This window comes from Labrus bergylta, chromosome 7 (assembly GCF_963930695.1).
Source record: "Labrus bergylta chromosome 7, fLabBer1.1, whole genome shotgun sequence".
NCBI classification, from domain to species: Eukaryota; Metazoa; Chordata; class Actinopteri; order Labriformes; family Labridae; genus Labrus; species Labrus bergylta.
The window spans coordinates 24,035,923-24,055,360 of NC_089201.1; the positions used below are offsets into that span (position 1 = coordinate 24,035,923).

General features: G+C 41.1%; 1 protein-coding gene across 1 annotated transcript in view; it reads left to right on the plus strand.

Moving 5' to 3' along the window:
• Window positions 1-8,257: 8,257 nt before the first annotated feature.
• tspan18b (tetraspanin 18b) overlaps window positions 8,258-19,438 on the plus strand; it is a 32,245-nt gene continuing 21,064 nt past the window's right edge. The window contains exon 1 of the mRNA XM_020658334.3: window positions 8,258-8,571. The gene's annotated coding sequence lies outside the window, so the exon portion shown is untranslated. The remainder of the gene's footprint in view (window positions 8,572-19,438) is intronic.

The window sequence follows — 19,438 nt, forward strand, 5'->3', positions numbered from 1 at the left end:
CTCCCAGGCGTCTGCAGCGAGCCCCACAAGAACACTGTAAAAAAAAAACTACAAGAATTCTCCTCTGAATTGAAGTATTGTATAACTGATTATCTAAATGAATTGGAAAAAGTTAATTGAACTCATGAAATCCAATTTGTAGAGAGACACGATGGCAAAGTGTTCTTCTACAACGGTGTAAATGTGATTTGTGTGGGTGTAAAATTGTGATACTTTTCGATATCACGTGTTTATGAAACAATCTCTATTATTTTAATGATCAACAGAATCGAAAAGTATCAGGCTTTTTAAAAAAATATGTTTAATCCAAAAATGCTGTGAGAATAAGAGAAAAAGCAGTGATGGACAATTCAAATTCACAGATGGGCAAACAATGAAGTGTCTCAAGTCCATGTGTCACATAAAAATGTCTCTTACAAACAGACAGAGAGGAGAGGAGTTGATGCTGTCAGAACTGCACAAACACATTGGAAACTTGTCAAAACTGAAACATTGCCAATGTGATTGTGCAATTTAGACAGTGTGCAGGATTTTACTTGGAATTTTATCTGAGTCAAAACATGAGGGATGGGGCACCGATAGCTTGGGGGTTATGGTGCACGACCCCTGTACAGAGGCAATGGTCCTCTGCGCAGAGGCCGTGGGTTCAAATCTGAAATTGGCCCTTTGCGGCATGTCATCCTACACTTTCTACCTCCAGCATTTTAATTTCTCTCTTCAGTTGTCCTATCTTGTAAAGGCAAAAATGCCCAACAATTCTCTTTAAAAGAAAACAAATAAAATCATGAGGGGCTCCGGTGGCGGAATGGTGAGTTTTCGCTCTCCATGTACAGAGGCTGCAGTCCTTGAAGCGAGCAGCTCGGCCAAGAATCTGACCTGTGGCTCCTTTCCCGCATGTCATTCCCCACTCTCTTCACCTGATCTCCAACTTTATCAACTGTCCAATCTTTCCTTTAAATTGCAAAAAAAAAAAAAAGCCCCAAAATAAATCTTAAAACACAACAACATGAAATTACCCAGAGTCTTGGACTTTATATTTTTGTTGCCATGGTATCAAAAGTTTGGAAATTTATTTTTGTTGCCATGGTATCAAAAGTTTGAAATTCTGGTATCATGACAACCCTACTTGCTACAACGTTGCATTGACTGAGATCCTTGGGCAGAGGTCTTTAGTTTCGAATGCTAGATTGGAAACTGAAGGAGAGCTAGTATTAGCTGTCAGAGTCTGAGGCTCTGGATAATAAAACATACTTTCACTAAGAGCTATCCCTAATATTACATTTCTATTTTTAATATTCTTGTAATTGTATTTGTCTTCTCAAAAACATCTATTACCCTATGTTTATCTACACAGTTTTCAAGGCTCCGTTCAACTTTTAAACATCTCTATTTCGTTTATGTCTAACCATCTTTCACTATTTTACAGTGCACCAGGCCTACAAAGCTTCTATCCACAAATCATTATTCATTTAAAACTATTTTATATCCCACAGTTCCACCTTCCAAGACTCCCAGACCAGAAAATGTGTCTGGACCGGACCAGCAACCACAGAACTCCATACTTGTGCTGCACACAGAACCCCATTCCCCCTGACAGAAAGAAGTGGCTCAAACCTGTTTGAATTCAACTAAACAGTGATGTCTTGTCAAAACTGGCACACAGAATTTCCTGCACACCTAGAGGAATTGAGTCAATATGAGAAATAAATCCACAGAGTTAAAAATGCATGCTCTCTCTGAGGTAAATGAAATCCCTGAATAGAACAGAGCGGGAGAGAAATTCTGTGTGACAGACAAATGGATGTTTCCCCTTCTGGTGAATCAGATTTCTGTAGGAGGAGGAGGAGAAGGAGGAGGAAGGGGGGGATGCAGAGGTGGCTCCCCTGGCCTACTTTCTTCCATTCAGTAGTCGGTTCATCCTCCTGGGAACACTGGAGGTACAGTATATGGAGGGAGTTCAGCCACGCTTGGCCTGTCACCGCAGGACAGCAAAGAAATGGCTGCACTCAGAGGGGGTGCAAGAGACAAGGGGTGGGGGTGGGGGGGTTAAAGTCAGCACCCTTACTTACTGTACATTAAGATGAAACAAGGGCAGAATGGGTTCGGTCATTCCTTGTTTCCATCTTTACTCTCTCCAATTCCCTCAGCCTCTGGGCCTTGTGCATGAGCTCTCTCACTGCTCGGTTAAACTCCATGACAGCAGATGTTTCTGAATCCCTGAAAGAAATAAAAATGCATAAAATATCTCAGCAGACTGACATATATCTCTACACTTTCCCTCCCACTCTCTCTTGTATCTTCAGGCTCCTGTCACTGACTGAGCTACAGCAGATAGACATCCGTAATAACTAAGGTGGAGGAAGGCTTCAAACTAGATCACCTACAGGTGTAAAAGCAGAATGCTACCAGAAACAGATAAAAAGTTCAAATAATACACAGTATAGCCATGCTTCAGCACATAAAGCATTCAACACGCTTCTAAATGCTTTCTAATTGCAGAAACATCATGCTTATACTTTGATTCTCTCCTTTTGCGCCTTTTCCCTCCTACAGATTTGTTCAATTACTTCTTTAAACGGCGTGGGGAGCTTGTTGCTAGGTTACAGGCAGGTAACACACACCAAAACCGCATGAATCGTCTCGATGAAGGTGTTTCCAAATTAAGATGATTCATTACGTGCCAGCTTCAGAGTGAAACTGTCATTTCCATTGTCACCCTTCTGTGCCCCATGTTCTCTGTCAGCCTGGCGATGTGACAGACGCAGGCAGGCTCACTAAGCCAGATGGAGATGCATGAATTCACAGACCATTTCATGTGAAAGCGCACTAATTTTGAACCGTGTCTCGCACATATTCTTGGAGGGACGTTTGCTGCTTGCTTCATGAAAAGTCCTCAAGGTTTCTCCTCAGAAAAATCTAGGTTATAGAGGACTGTTTTCCAAAAGGTTTGCTTCAGGATCAAAATGTTAAAGTTGAACTCTGTAAGAACAGATTATGACTCAGACGATGCAATGGAAAATGTAAGTCTGCAAGACTTTTCAGTAGCACACTAACTGAATGTGTGTGTGGTTCCTGAAGGGCTTCCAATATGAATATGCCCGTCTACACCCTGTCTCCTTGTCCTTTAATCCTAAACCTGGAGTCGTAGAGGGGGCAGGACGCCTTGAGGCAGGGCCTGTCTCCCCTGGGCGCTGGCTGATGCCCCCTGACAGATTGAGGCTGCACTGGTGTGTTCAGCGACAACGTCTTGGTGTGTGTCTATGTTAATATCTTTCACTGTCTATTTAGGGATGTTAACTTTGATTAGAATAATGGGTGGCAAAACGTCAGTCTCGGGGAGGACCTACTGTATGTGGCTTTGTTTGCTTGTTGAAGCAAATGAAACTCCAAAATGAATTGATCGCAAAAGAAATCAGCAGCGTTTCATGACTCATCTTCTTACTGTGGTTTTTATTCTATTTCTGGTTTTAAAGTTTCCAGCTAGCTTTTTAATTTGTGAATTTTATCCTGATCTGAGGAGTTGAAAATCTCAGTGTGTCTCTGAAGCCAATAGTTCATTTGCATTTAAAAGGAAAAGTCTGACATACATGGGTTATAAAGACTAGTTATGGTTTTAATGGGGAGGTTATGTGGTGGAACTATTTCTTGCCAAACAGTGACTGGATAAAATGACTTCAGCAAGAGGTTTTAAGACTACAGACCACATGAAGTCATTTAATCTGGTTAATAGTCCCCAAGACATATAGACATATTTTTCCATTCAAAGTCACATCTCATCATTTTAACAGTTTTCTTTGGGAATGTATTGAAACACTGAGAGGCAACATGTTGTAATTTTCAGAAAAACCGACCGGATGTTCCCCTCAGATTCATATCTCAATACTGGCTTTAACTCATTGTCTCCTGGCTTAAGCTACATTTTAAAAGCTAGAGCTATGCTGAACAACAGGAAATTAGTTGGCACAATAGCTAATAGTGAATGAATGATTTCCCAGTAAGCTTTATTTCAAGCATAAATTTCAACTATTGAATAGCCGTTGCTTTCTGAAGAAAAGAACTGCTGCTTTGAACTCTTCTTATTATAATACAATGAGTAAATTTAAATATGTTTGTGCTCTGGTTGTTATTGGATGGAGATAAGGACCACTGTGAAGACATGACAGAAGTCATTTAGATCATTGTGACAATGATTTTAAACAAATTTCCAATTTTATTTTTGTCTCAGTTTAGACATTTGACTGACGTTGAGTTAACACAAATCTCAGTCCAGTTTATTCATGACATAAGGGCAGATTCAGAATCTTCCATAGAAAAGCAGCCATTTTTGTCATTTACATAAATGCCTCAACTGCATGTGCTTAAACCTGCTTGAATTAGTTAAAATAAAACCATTCCAAAGATCATAATATGCTTGACAATTTCAAGAGGAAAAAAAGCTGCACAATTTTCATAGAAAAGGAGCTTGTATGCCATTTTAAACCTGCACAAGAGACAAAGACAGCTTTATCTCTGTGCATAGTGCAGTAACCACATAACGTTAAAATTACATCCCGTGTTTTGACATTAACATATACAAAATAAAGAAAAACCAAACCACAATCACAAAAACAAAATAATGCTTTATTTTTCTGATAACTTCTATGCTGTTGTCGGGGAATTCCTTTGGACTATGTCCCTGTGTGCGTCTGTGTGAGAGAACAATAAAGCTATACTTTGTTAGAGCTGGTGAAGCATGTCCACAGCCTGTTTAATGAGATAGCATGTGGTGTGATGCTATGTGTGTGAAATTGAAGCGCGGGCTGTGTAAATTGAATTAAAAGGGTTTGTGTGTGATAAGACGTGCATGTGAGAATTGGCCTGTGGGTTAGCATATAGTCGACCTGTGTGTGTGTGTGTGTGTGCGTGTGTGTGTGTGTGTGTGTGTGTGTGTGTGTGTGTGTGTGTGTGTGTGTGTGTATTTGATTATCATGGATACAAGACTACATTATATTGCCAGAAGCGTAAATGTAGGAGGAACATAGAATGTAGAGCAAATCGTGCCCAAAAAAAGCACCAGACACACATCTTGTTTCCATCCTCCATCTTTGTCACCTAAAATATCAAATTATGTTTATAGGTCAGACAGCATCACAAATACTTTTTTGTACCAATTACAACGTTATAAAATCCTTTCTTGAATGAGCTGAAGATAGGATTCATTTGATTTCTTTCTTCAAAGTTCTGTAAAACGACATTTCCTATTTCTGAAGCAGCAAATTTTGAGGTTGGAAGTATGCAGACTTTGGAGCTGTGTAAACTAACGAATGAATCCCAAAGGTCTAAGATCCCTACATGTGTTGATCAATCACTGATTAGCATGGAACAACAAGTAATCACTGAATTGAGCTGTGTGTTGTTGGCGTCTTAGAAGAGAGGACCTCCCCTCAACCCCAGTGATCCATGTGAGCGCTCTGAGGCCGGGGGAGGAGGTGCTTTTTAGTTAGTGATTCACCTCAGCCTTCTTTTTGCTCTCTGAGCCCTCTGCAAATACCCAAGGAGCCAAAAAGAAAATACCTCACAGCTGTTCTCTCTGGAGCCTGGCCATTCCTGCACCCTGCACAGCTTTCCTCACACAGACGGAGGCCCTGTGTGTCTGAAACAAACTCCTGACTACTTTTTGAACTAACCTTTCCATAAACTCATCTCTGCCTCATTCAACGTCACTTTTCCTTTTTTTTTTTTTTACTTCAAAAATGCTCTTAAAACTGCATATTTCCTAAAGGCCAATAAGAAAGGGATCAGGAGAGAACACAAGGAGGCTGGGGGTTGCAAGTATCACATATGCCACTGGGAATGTCAGTGTCACGACCTTAGAGGAGAAGGCAAAAAGATCAGTCTCTGGAGCGCTTATCTTGCTCTCCATCTGTAGTAGATTTTGTGACACGAGTAGCACAGAGGGATAGAAAACACTTTAGGCCCCCCGTCTCTCACCCCTCCAAAGCCAAAACAAAAGCACTCCTCTTGTTTTCTGGCTGTGAGGGAGGCACACAGCATGAATAATTAACAGGGAACAAACAATAACTGTAAGCTGCCTATCTCAAAGTTGTCACTTATCTGTTGCTGGGATCAAAAACACGTTAGGCTAATTTCTCAAGAAAGCAATACTCACAACTCTCACAGATGTTATAACATCCTCCCTAAGGATATAGCTACAAGAAGCAATTGGTTTTACTCTGAGATGCAAAACTGTTTCATCTTCTAATCATTTTCTTGTATCTGCGTAATTAGATTCCACAATGGCTGTATGCACAGGACCATCATTGCAACAATGATTATTTGAATCCTACACTTGGACAAAGAGTTTCTCTAGGGGACAGGACATGATCCTCATGAAAACACAAAGGTGACAATTCAGCATAGTAGTCAAATTGTTTTTGATAAGTAGGTAAAATGGTTAGATAAACACATTCTGATGTAATTATAATCCTAATTGAAGTTATTAACCAAGAGTAAGATGAGAGGATCAAAACAAACTGTCTTTCCTGCCTGTCTGTGTTCAAACAACAATTTGTAATGTGATTTAAAAAAAAAAAAACATTTCATGTTAAGCAGCAGTTCCTTCTTGATGCGGTTAACAACTTGTGTTTTTCTGTGCCACTATTTAAAAAGGTTTTTTAAAATATCCTTGTTAACCTTTGACAAGTAGTGTGATAAATAGCACAACATGTTTTAAATCTTCATTGTATAATATAGCCTATATTATTATTTTAAATGTCTACCCCAAATGGGTTTGTTCAAAATAACTTTTAAAACGTAGATTGAGTTGTATAATCATGCGTTAATCGGCATTAAACAAACGCAACAGGGGATGAATTTAGACCATACAGCTGCTCACCTAAACCCAATAGCAGGAAGGTTGAATGGTGATAGCTTGTTTGGCTCTGTGCATTCAAAACCAGCATTCGAGTGAGCCAACTCTGAAAAACAGGGTTTGTACTATTTTTGACTATGCTACTAGTTTTCACTCTCTAGTGATTGCTTGTCACCTTCACTTTTAGACTCAAGAGTGTTGACATGATTTTACTATCCCGACAAAGAGGTAGGCTGATTCTACTCAACATTTTTTTTAAACTGACTTTTTGCACATTGGGGTATCATGTGTTTTTAGCCCTCGAGTGTAATCTGCAAATCAGCTTGCGAAACTTGCAGTGCACAGTTGGCTAGCTTGCTTTAGCTAACAAAGTCACGATTTCTAGGTGACGTGCTAATTAAACTATCGACGGATAACATAAGACACATGATTGGAAATAAAATGTAAACACCCTAAATAAGGGGGTTGAAGCTAATTCATTCGCTGTCCAAAAGATGAAAATGAACAAGGTCAATTAAATAAAGAAGAATTAACCAAAGAAGAACGCCTCTCAACCGGAAGGTCGAGGGTTCGATCCCCAGCTGAACAACATGTCCGATGTGTCCTTGGGCAAGACACTTGACCCCCGCATTGCTCCCTCTGCTTCGGTGGCGGTGTATGAATGGATTAGTGTTGTACTTACTCTCTGATGTACGTCACTGTGCAATATTTATTTTATATTTCTGCAATATCTATTTATATTCTGTTATGCTACTACCTGTAAATAACTCCTACCATACATTGCCCATCTTACCTCAGTGAGAGTTCCTTTTTTTTCATTTTCTTCTTTTGTTGTTTTTAGCTGTGGATGCTTGTATGTGTGTGCACTTTAAGGTGAAGCAAAAATAATTATTTCGTTGTACAATTGTATAATGACAATAAAGACATTCTATTCTATTCTATTCTTTGGATAAAAGCGTCTGCTAAGTGAATTGTAACATTGTAAGAAGAAGAAGAAAACAAGGGAAAGGGGCCGCAAACTACAACATCTTGGGGCCCTGAGGACCTCTCCGTCAAACCTTGCCAGGTAATTCTGTGTAATTAAAAAAAAAACAAATGAACAATCGGTGTAAACATGAAACTGTCACACTAGTAGCATAATAGCTTACTATTTTTGCTTTACAAAGCGAGCTGAGTGGTTGCCACCTTTAGTGTGAAGGGAACAAATCAAAGTAGATCAATTAACTTTAAATCAGGATTATTATTGTACAAGGCTTTTATCAGGTATTTCTGGCGCAGGTGCCAGAAGGCATCTTCTCTGCTGAGATAGGTTTGTGGCACAACTGTAATAAGTTGAGGAGAGAGAGTAGAAAAGAGGAGGTAAACCGGAGGCGTGTCCTGTCGGAGGAGAGTCTCCGCCCTCCGGAGCGCAGCGGCAGGCTGCTGGATGAGCCGCTCCGCTTTCAGTGACTTCGGAAAACTGTTTGCATACCGACCTTCCCCTCAACGCTGCACGCTTCTCCGAATTGGGATCACAGACCTCGGAGCGGTGGATTTTATCAGCTGGACGCTGCTGGTCACAATTCACCTTTCGAGGGACGACCGCACAGATCTGTTTCATTTGAATACTTACCTCCAGCAGTCCAAGGCTTCCCAAACACGGCTGATAAGAGACATTTTTGTTTTTGAAGGGGACACAGATTGTCTCAAGCAGAGGTTTCGGCGCTGAGAGTCGCGTTGAGGTAAGAGACGTGTCGCTGCTTTCCCAAAAGTGTCTGAACTTTTCATGCTCATGTGTGTTGAAATGAGATGTTATGATGCCATTTTGTGCCTCTCGTTTGGGTTTCTTGAGTGTCTTGTTGCTGGACGGGCTCTTCATTCACAACAGCGTGTCCAATGGGCGATGTTGTGCACGGTGTTTGATTGCTGCTTTACTTTGTGCTTGCAAGTTAAAATGTCTCTTTCAGATGAGCTGCAGAGACATCCCAGCTTTTTGTTCCCATGGCATCAGTAAACGGATGCTTTGTCATGCGGTATTCAAGACAAGTCGTTTATTCTGCTGGTAAAGCATGTAGACTTGAGTTTACCTCTGTCACGACGGTGTTGTTTTTTTAATTTTCTCAGTAATAACAGACGTATGCACAAACATTAGGCCTATGCGTAAATACCCTCTGGTTACTGAGTGTGCCCTTTTATGTGTCTCTGTGAAGTGTGCTTTGCTATGCAGTCTACAGATAATAGTGGGTCATAGTATGAGAAACATGACATCAGGGGGAAATCCGGAGCGATGTGTGTCAGTTCTCCAAGCTGGCGTCCTTCCCACGGGGGTCCAACCATAACCGAGGAGGAGGAGGAGGAGGAGGAGGAGGTCTGTCTGTCTACAGAGATGCGTGGGGTCACCACCAGATGGATGTCTCTGACGGCGCTACCTTTGCTGTAGGGCAGGAGTTCATTGTCAGTTTGCATTAATCACACGGATACATCATCCCAAACTACCTCATCCTTCCACTCTGTCTGTCTGATCTCCACTGAAGTGAACACATCCAAGAGCTCTGAAAAGGAAAGCTCAATACTCATTCTGAGGACACTCTTCGCAAGCAGAGCATGTGATTTTCAAGTGATTTCAGGGTTGATTTCATCACTGGCTCATCCAAAAGTTTTGTTGAAGAAAGTGCAGGTCGGGACAAAAAAAGTTTCTGCTCACTCACTCACTCACTCACTCACTCACTAAAAAAAATGTGTGATGTCAAAGTAACATCTGGAAATCAGGTTATAATCAGATTTTGCTTAAAGAGATTGGCTCCAAGGGACCCATTAACCATAGTCCAGGTGAGTGCTGGATTTTCTTGCCTCAAGTTAAAGTCTCACACTTGCTTCAGCTCTCTGCTTCCCTGAGGCTGATTCAGTCTGTCAGAAAAGGAGAGAGAGAGAGAGAGGAGTCAAATCACACTCAGCAATCTCCTGTCATGATTAATGAGCTGATATACTGCTGCATCATGTCAACATTTACTCATTATTTGTCTCTTTTCTCTCTCAGTTCCACCCTCCGTTTTCTCTCTCCCAAAACCTAATGATCGGCAGTGAACAATTTGTTGAGAGAAACTGGAAACAGAGGCGTGTTTGTTCCTCATGTTGTGGGTGAACATTTGTCTTGTACTGCTGGAGAAGGAAAAAAAAGAAAAGAAAAGAAAAAGCTGAAGTAACAGTAGTATTGATGCTTTTAGAGCAGCTGCCAGCCCGGATGACTAAACCCCGCCTGAAGCCTTTTGCTCCTCGGCTCCTCGGTTGCTCAGACACATACAAGTGATGTCTGTGGGATACACGTACAAATGCAAACAACAGGGTTTGTAAAACATACAATGTAAATTACACAACGGATAAAGGTTAGCAGCAACAATGTGGAGGATAGCAATTAGGTGGGAGCATGTTTGAGTGTATTTCACATCTCCTCTGAGCCAAGCTGGTATTTATTCCGCCTACAGACACGGAGCACCTGGTGTGAGACTTGCCACTGGTGATCAGTGCGCTCCTTTGAATCATGCCTCTGATAATGTGTTGCTCTTAATCACACATTCACAGAGCCAGGGAAGAGACAAAGAGCAAAAACAAGAGAAGAGAAAAGGGAGTGTAAGAGTGAGTCTGTGTGTGTGTGTGTGTGTGTGTGTGTGTGTGTGTGTGTGTGTGTGTTTTCACTTTTCTTGGCAGAGACAGAAAAGTGAGAATTTCGGTGTATGGCAGCTCCTGCAGAGAGACACAGGGTGACTGACTTGATGCGGCCTGGCCTGGAAGAGCTTTGCTCATTAAAAGGCCTGAAATTAATCAATCTGTGGTTCCACATGGTTGGGTGCCTGCCTCAGATTCCTGTCCCCACCCTCCTCTGCAACCTCTCCCCTCTCACACTTTCAATACCGGCTGATATGCCTGCAAATTAGGCTGCTCCTGCCTTTTTTTTTGGCCATGTCATTCCATCACTGGCCCTGATTTCACATCCTCAACCTCCTCCCACCTCCTCTATCTGTCTCCCTCTGTATCATCTCATCTATTATTCTTTTCTTCCTCATTCCCCCATCTTCCCTCTTCTTCTTCATCCCCCTCCTCATCCAGCCTGCTAGGCACGTATGTATCCGTATCGATGGGTTAGGAGCAGCAATGTAGAAGGGGGAAACGGGGCTGGGTCATCAGTCTTCGCTTGCTTTCCCCTGTATCAGCCCCATTGCTACCGCAGCAGCGGTCCGTAGAGAGCCTGGAACTAAATGGAGTATCTATTGGCTCAATGAGAAAATTGCTTTTTTCGATTGCTAGAGGACCCTTCATTTAATGTGTGTGATGCAGAGGCCTCAGTCAGTAATGGGTTCAGCATCTTTGTTGTCAGGAGACAAGAGAAAATGAAATTTGCTGTTCAGCTGGCAGAAATAATTTACTCTCAGAAAGGTGTATTTTTCCTCGGCTGTTTAACAGCCATAAAGGTGTGTGGTTAAGTGTAATGTCTGCACTGTGTTTTTCAGAGCATCTAATGTCCAAACACTGTGGTTGGTGCTGAAGACAGTTTTATCTAAAGGTCACGTCATGCCAAAGACTCGGCTGCCCTATAAAGCAGCCTGCTTTGGTGACTTGATAAAGCTACCGGTAAATGTTTGTAACTGATAAACTCTTTAATTAATATTGATATACTGATTTTAAATGCTAAAAAGGGAATTGGGTCAAAATTGAAGATGCTCTGAGACTACAAGTGGTAGCCATAATTGTTTTTGGAATCCTGCTGGCCTCATATGTCAAGTAAAAACACAACTATAAATTTAGCTCGACAGATAAATCTGTTTGCGGCTATTATTTGGTCAATAGGCGTATCACAGACATTTTTGTATTTATGCATATGTGTTTATATGTGTGCATTTTCAGTGTAGTCCTGTGAACAATCCACAAAGAAAAAGTGTTTTATATAATAAACGTATCCCCCCCCCCCCCATAAAATCTGTACTGTTGTCAGTCTTAAAATCCTCCATTGGTAATGTAATGCTATAGTTTTTGATTAGCCCTTTGTCACTTCCCTCCATGAGCACAGGGAGAATTGCTGCATAATCCAGTAATATTCTCACATCCATGCATTCCTCAGGCCTTTGCGTGTCTCCATCTGGGCCAGGAAACAGAATGACCTAAGTGTGGGGCTGCTGGCAGCCCTAGAGTTCACCAAGAGCAGGAAGCTGAGGGGCCTCTCTCTGCTGATGCTTCCTTTTTATCAGAAGGAAGCAGGCCGGCTGTTTGTGCTCAACCTAAGAATTCTTTGTGCTTATCTTGCGTTCACCCTATTTCCCTCCATAATGGCTGTGCTGAGCAGGTAATGAGGTAAAAGGTATGTATTCGACAAGCTGGGCGCTGCAGATAGCAGGATCTCTCCAACGGGCTCTCGGCTCGGTAGGCGCTTAGTTGAGGGTTCACTCAGGCCCCCGTTTCAGGGTGTTCAAATCAAATCTATCTTGAAATCCCCCCGGCCATTTCTCCCTCTGCACTACGTTTTCAGAACTAATAAACCGTGTCACTCGCAGGTGTCCACTAAAGGCTGTTGGAGTAGACCTGCTGGTCATTACACAGAGTGAGGATACTCACTAAATCCCTATGGCTCTGCTGGAAGGTTTCTTCATGACCTCCTTCTCTGTTTCATCCCCCAGATGTAGTCAACATTCAGAGAGGAGCTTAGGCTGACTCGGGAATCTGGAATAGGTATATGACACGGGGAGATTACCTGCCCGGCTTTAGAGAGCTGTGATCCACTGAATGATGCAGAAGTTTAAGCTGCTGCCTGAAAGTGCAATGAACAAAGGCTATGGAACGGCACCACACAGCTCTTTAATTTCTGTGGATAAAATGGTGGTGTTTGTTTTTTCTTTGCCAGATGAACAACAATTTCTTCATGATTTCACACAATAGTGCAGGGTTAACTCACATCAGGCTTACTGTTGGCATACTGGGCAGAAGGCTGTGTTCTAATCAAGTTTCTCCAGGGAGGAAGAGTTCAATTTATGAGCCTGTGATTGTTTCCCACTCTCTCTGTCTAACACTGGAGCCTTTCACTAGAGATTATTTGCTACCAATTTCAACATTTTCATAGATAAAGAACTCTTGTGCGACTTGCTTCATCTTTTTCTTGCATAAATCGCTTGGTTCCTGTTAGGGAGCACTGATGACTCAAAGTTGAGAGGAATCATTATTCAACACAAATGGAGGATTGTCTTCTTTAAATAAAACCCAGAAGGAAAGATGTGTTGTGTATATAGAAAACAGGGTTATCTATGCTTTAGGAATAGATTTAGTGAGTAGACCCAAGATGATGGCTGGAATTTGCTTTTTAGTTGCCATGTATGCAAACGAGGTGTAATGTGGATAAGTTGGTTAATTTTACAGTAGTAGAGCATTGTGTTTCAAAGTTATCTACTTTTGTTTGTGTCCTCTGTTGTGTGTTTTATTTTAGATGTGTATGTTTGACTATATGTTTTTTGTGGCTCCACAGATAAGGGTATTGTTGGGAATTAGTTTATAAAAATGTAAACTGGATACTTTAATCGTTAATCAAGCCGTCTTCCAGTAAAAACCCTCAATTGCTGTGCTTTAGATTGATAAACGAAGACCAAGGGTCAGTCATAGGGATTAATTGCTAAATTTCAAAAGTTGATGGTGATTAATCACATTTTTTATTGCATGTTGATGTTTGAAATTACGTAATTCTGCATTTATAAATAAAACATTTTAGGTTTTTGTTTTGTCTTAAAATGAGAATATTCTACTTGCTGTTTTGAATTCAACCGTGCTTTTGTTTTGAAAAACGTGGGGTTGAAAGGACCTTCTGGTAGTTTGCAGGTTACGACATTAACTTAACCACAGAAAAAGGAACTCGTTGTCGATAAAAAACTAAAAGAAACAGCTTAAAGGAACGGTAAAAGTGAAATGTTTGATGTCATGACGCGAATATTTTATACTTTTGACTTGTCAACTGAGCTGTAAAGAAGTTTTTTTTTAAGTAAAATGAGACCCTCAAAGATGTGGCAGTCATTCCTTTCATCACTGTGACTACGGCCGCTCATCCACTGTGTGTCTAAAGAGACATAATAGCATACAATTAATCGCGATTAAAAAAGAATGCATTCATTTCAGTCAATCTGCACACGAGAGAAGATAACAATCTGGTCTTGGACGTGGTCCCTCAAAAACAATTCCATTTCAATGTCTCATGTTGCAAGTCACACCGTACACAAAGACAGGCGGCGGAAAAGGAAGTCTTGGACTGGATATCCATTTTTAGTAACCCAGGTATCCTGGTTAAACAGGAAGACTGGAAATATTGTCTGTCGCTTCCAGAAACAGACGTAAGACAATATTATATGGGTAATGGGTAATAGCAGTCCTTTGAAAACCTTTGTGACACAAATCAGTTTTTGCAGTAGGCTACATTGTATAAAATTACTGATGATGAGGCACAGCACTTTTCTACTCATCTTTCTGGGATGGTACTGTGAGCCGAGCTCGACCCAGATCTGTTTTTGCAGCCTCTCCCTGTGACTCATTGGTTCTAATGGTTCTCTTGTCTCCTGACTAAGGCATTTTCCAGATGAAATGGGACTCTCTCCCAGCTTCTGGTCTTTCTCTTTTGCTGTTGCTCCAGCCACAACTGTGTCCCAACACTCCTCCTTCCTCCACCTCTCTCCTGTGTCTCCTTCTGTATTCCCATGTTCTCCTCTTTTGAGTGCTCCTGCTCGATCCATCCACTGTTACTGGAAAAGAGCACATAGCTTTACAAGAATACCCTCATTAGTTATCTGTAGCTTCTCTTAATGTGTCCTGTTTCATTACATATTCAGCTCTGCGTTTTTATGTCCTCTGCCTTAAGGGGATCTGAGCCCCTAAATATCCTGTTTATTTTTAATCACTGACGATGGGCTACACAGTATAATGTGATAAGATAATTGTTACTCGCAAAAACAAACACACATTTGCTCTAACCACAAATTTATGAGGTTATTTACAGTGCACAAATTATTGTCGGGGTGGACAGCAGCATGTTAATGATGACCCAGATAATTAGCCCATTATCATTTTCAACAAATTAAATGCATGTCAGGTGTCAGAGCTGGATGTATGCTCATTAGCTCCCTTTCTCTTGTGGGGTCGTTTATGATTGGAAGGTGTGGTATGAGGCCAAGATGGTGCCATTAAATCAGATTTATATACACATGGAGAACTGTTGGTTGGTTTATATGACGGAGCCTTGTTTGCTGTCCTGGATTTTCCAGTGTGGCCGAATTATAGAGTAGCACTGGGAGATTTATTTTGAGCTTTGCATCAGCTAATGACACTTTGCCGTTCCAGTCAGTGATAACCAAACAAACCTCAAATATACAAACACAAATGTACATAAAGCCACCCCACAAACAGCAATGCAGCTGGCAGACCTCAGATGGAAATAGGGTTTTTATATATTTACTTTATATAGATTTTATGTCTGTTTGAGTCTAAGCTAAATGTTTAGCACGGCACAGTAAGCCTTGGCTAAGAAAGGGACTTGAAAGGGAATGTTGTAAATTTCAGGAGACTTAATTGGGCTAATGTGATTCTCCTTCTCCCTTTCCTGCATTCTGATTATGTGCATTTGTATTCAAATATCATTCCAGTAAAAGAGTAAGCACCTTTTTAAAAAGCCCCAGCATGCTTCTTTCTGCTCGGCTGGCTGCCTTTGAAGCCCACACACCTTGTCCATGGCACTGCTCCCTGCAGCTGCTGCGGAATAACAGCAGAGTTACAGTCCCTCCCACAGGGCTAGACTCTCCACCGTGTCTATCAGACATACGGGCTCCTTGTCAGCCTCCAAAGCATTGGGGGGACAGATCAGTGTTTGATTTCGTTTTTTAAGGCACAGCAGGATTCATCCACCTGGAGAAACTTTGGGGGAAGGGCCGACTAATGATGTGTCTCCTACCAGGATCACAAGCCTCCCACATAAACGCTTGTGTTTCAGGCCGGCTTCTTTAAGAACAGGAACTGAAAATCTTGAGAGGCTATAAACATGAAGCGATGTGAGGTGTGAGCCATCTGCCTGTTTGCGTATAGAGCCTCTCTTGTGGTTTGCTTTGCTCGTGTGATAATGTTATCTCACCTGGGGTTACGCCACATTAAGTCCTCTTGTGTTCGAGTGTGATGCAGGTGTGCTTTCTATGCAGACGTTTATGTCAGTGTTTCTCCAGTCTCATTCTGTCTATTGCCCACAATCACACCATTAGGCCACTTGTCACTGAAAAGAGAAGGACAAAGGGGTGCTGAACTTTTACTATGGAGCCTTTAAAACCAATTGATAATATTCATTTTACAGCCATTTTCCCGTGACATCGTGATCAGGGTCGGAATGCTGTTAAAATGACAAACTGCTTTGTTCCTTGTTGCAATCAGCGACAAAATGTGCAATGAACAGTTACAAATTTAATAAAATATCTGGCCATATTTCAAGTTAAAACAACATATTTGTTGACCTGTTAACAGCTAATGTAATTCAACCACTGAACTACTGTTAGCTAGTAAAAAATCTGAAAGCTAACCATACCTTTTGATAGTGTTACACAATGCAAAATAAAGGGGTAATGTAACGTTAGCTGGGAATTTCTTTCAGAGCTAATGCTATGTTAGCTAGGAATTGTCTTAATACCTTAATACTAACATAAGTTGTTGACAAAGAGGGGCTAGTGGAAATATGTTATTTTAGCTTGACAGCACAATGTAACTTGTACATTTTTCACAGCTAATTGTCTTTTTATTAGTTTATTATCGTGAGGCGATTGTCAGATAGCCTACTCTTAATTCAAAGAAGTTACAAGTGGAATACATAGTACAACATAACACATTGGTCAGAGACAAATGGCCTGTGAATGGTGATTTAAGGTCGTTCAGTTGACACAACCTTTGCCAACAATCCAGACCAGTTTGTGTGAGGTTTGTACTTGGACAACTGCCTGCCTTACTTCTGATTTGATGATGCATTTACTCGCCTGAACAGCCTCCTGCATGATGTCTGACTGAATAACAGCCTCTCCCAATTTAACAGCAGATCACATTTACATGTTGTAGACATTTATTTTTACTCCTCAAAGGGGGAAACAATTAGACAGCAAAAACCAGGCGCTGTACTACCTCATGATTTCTTAATGCTGCTTTATGAAAATTTCAGCCCACCGACCACTTTAAAAGCGCGCTCCTCGAGACAGCATTCACAGGTCAGTGCACTAAAACACAGCCTCTGTCCTTTGGGTAAACAGTCGGTCAATGCCAGCCGACGTGTTACGGCCACGAGCAAACCACCCTATTACTTCAGAGGGAGTGTGCTGCATTTTTATAAACCCAGTGGATCAAATTCAACAAGGAGTTCTTAAGAAGAAGGCATGCCTTTCTAAGAAGAAAATATGAAAAATAGATATGAGGGAATATCGTCTTAGCTTTGAAATAGTTATTTGGGTAAACACATGCACACCATGAAGCATAATTCATTTTTCTCTAATCCTTACCTCGCTGCATTTTCTCTTCTGTGAAGCTTGAAGCCAAAAAAAGGGAACCCACAGCACAGAGCACTGTTTCCCCATTTAAAGTACAATAAAGTAGTTTGATCATGGAAAGAGGTATTTCCAGTTTTTCAGTCTGAAAAAAATCTATAAATTCCTGGGGATCACCTTCACATGTGTTTGTCAGAGATAGCACAGACACAGCAGGTGTGAAATTAAATTAGCTGTGGTGTTCATTGATTTAAGCGTTATAAAGAGCGCAGATGTCGTCAGGGATTGTTCTTTTTTTTTTTTCAGTTGAATGTCAGGTGATGTCAGTTTCTCAGTGGTTTGTCACCAGTCTCTCTCCCCCCCCCACCAACGGCAGGCCAGCAGAGAAGTCTTCCAACCTCATCTTGCCAACCTAGATGTGACGCTTTAAAGTGTGAAGTGTTTGAGGTTAAAACACAAAGCACAGGTGTTTCCCAAGATTTGTTTTTTTGTGTCCCGGAGAAACAGGTCTGGATCATCTTTCCTGATAACACTTTGCAGGAGTCAGATCCCATGTGAAATGCCTCAGCAGCAGTATTGAAGCCAAAGTAATTTTGTGGGTGTTTCTGAAAACCCCTGAAGCCATACAGTACAGTAGAAATAATAACCATTTGTCTTTGTAACTGGTAGAGCAGCTGTTGGCTCCAAACTGGTGCCCTAATTGGATGGAAAACAAAACATGATTTAACACACAAATGGTTTGACACACACTCTCTTCAAGATTTAAAATAAAATGTAGTCTCAGTCAATAGTCTGACATGATCTCATTTGACCTCACCGCATAAAAATGATGCAATAAAGACACAATGACAGAGGAGGAAGCCAATGTTGTGAGCAATTACCAAAAACCACTTTTGCTTATCTCTGCAGGCAGTTTGGAATTGGACAAGCTGCTTTTTTTAAACGTAATATGAAACAGATGTCCAAACTTTTCCGTCTCAAAACATCTCTGGGTTTGCTTTACATTCCCCACATCTAGAGCAACCCCAACCTCACCCTCGCTAATCCAGTCTGTATCACGAGCAATCACAACACCCCCTTCAGTTATCTGGCTGGCTCGTTCTGTGTATATATTTATTCTGTTTCTTTTGGCAGGAACCAAAGGTCTGTTGTGTTTCCGGCAAGCTTGACACTATTAGAGACAGTGGGATATATTTCAAACTTAGAATAACAAAAAAAAAACATTTAACGTCTGCTCCTGTAACTGCACACCTCATTATACTAAATATCTTCTCTAATCTCCTCGTGCTTTGTTCATATATTACCCATTTGTTGGCTGGTGTCAACACAAGCTTCATGTTGGGAAAAAAATATATATTTTTTTAACTTTCATAGTAGTAGAGACTTTAGAAGATTTGACAAATGCTGCTTTAGTTTTCTATTCACGAGACATTAGTCACACTGTTTTTGCTTCAGCTCACAGGATACTCTCTACATGCATCCTGAAGACAAGTCGAAGGGAGTTTTCAAATCCTTGAAGCAACAATATGTAGGAATTCAGTTAATTCGATTATAGTGCCTCCAAAAAGTAACTTCACTGTTGTAAAACACACAACACAAGTGCTGTTACATCTACATCTCTTAGACAACGTAAGATGGATTTATTTATTTATATGTATAAAACCATAGACACTTCTCGCGAGATGACCACGGCCCGCTGCCAAAGTTACATACTGCGGTAAACAGGCCATTGGGCCGCACTTTTGACATGGGAGGGACGCCATTCTACCTGTTGGAAGTTATTGTGCCTTTGGAACGATTATTTGAAGGTGGAAAATTGATGTATTGTTGCTTTAAATAAGCAGAAGAGCAGCGCTGTGTTTCCCCATAAATATCCCAGCTGTGGTCACTGCGGTGGTCATGTTACAGTAGTGGAGAGCACATAATGGGCTGTTTATTTATAACTGTGAGGTCGCAGTAGGCTTAAAGAAAGAACTGTTTTCCCGCTCACTCTGCAATGCATGCTTAAATGCATTACTCAGAATTTCATCACTATCCCCAATTAATACTCAAGACAACATCAGCAGCATTTGCTCAAGCAAGACAG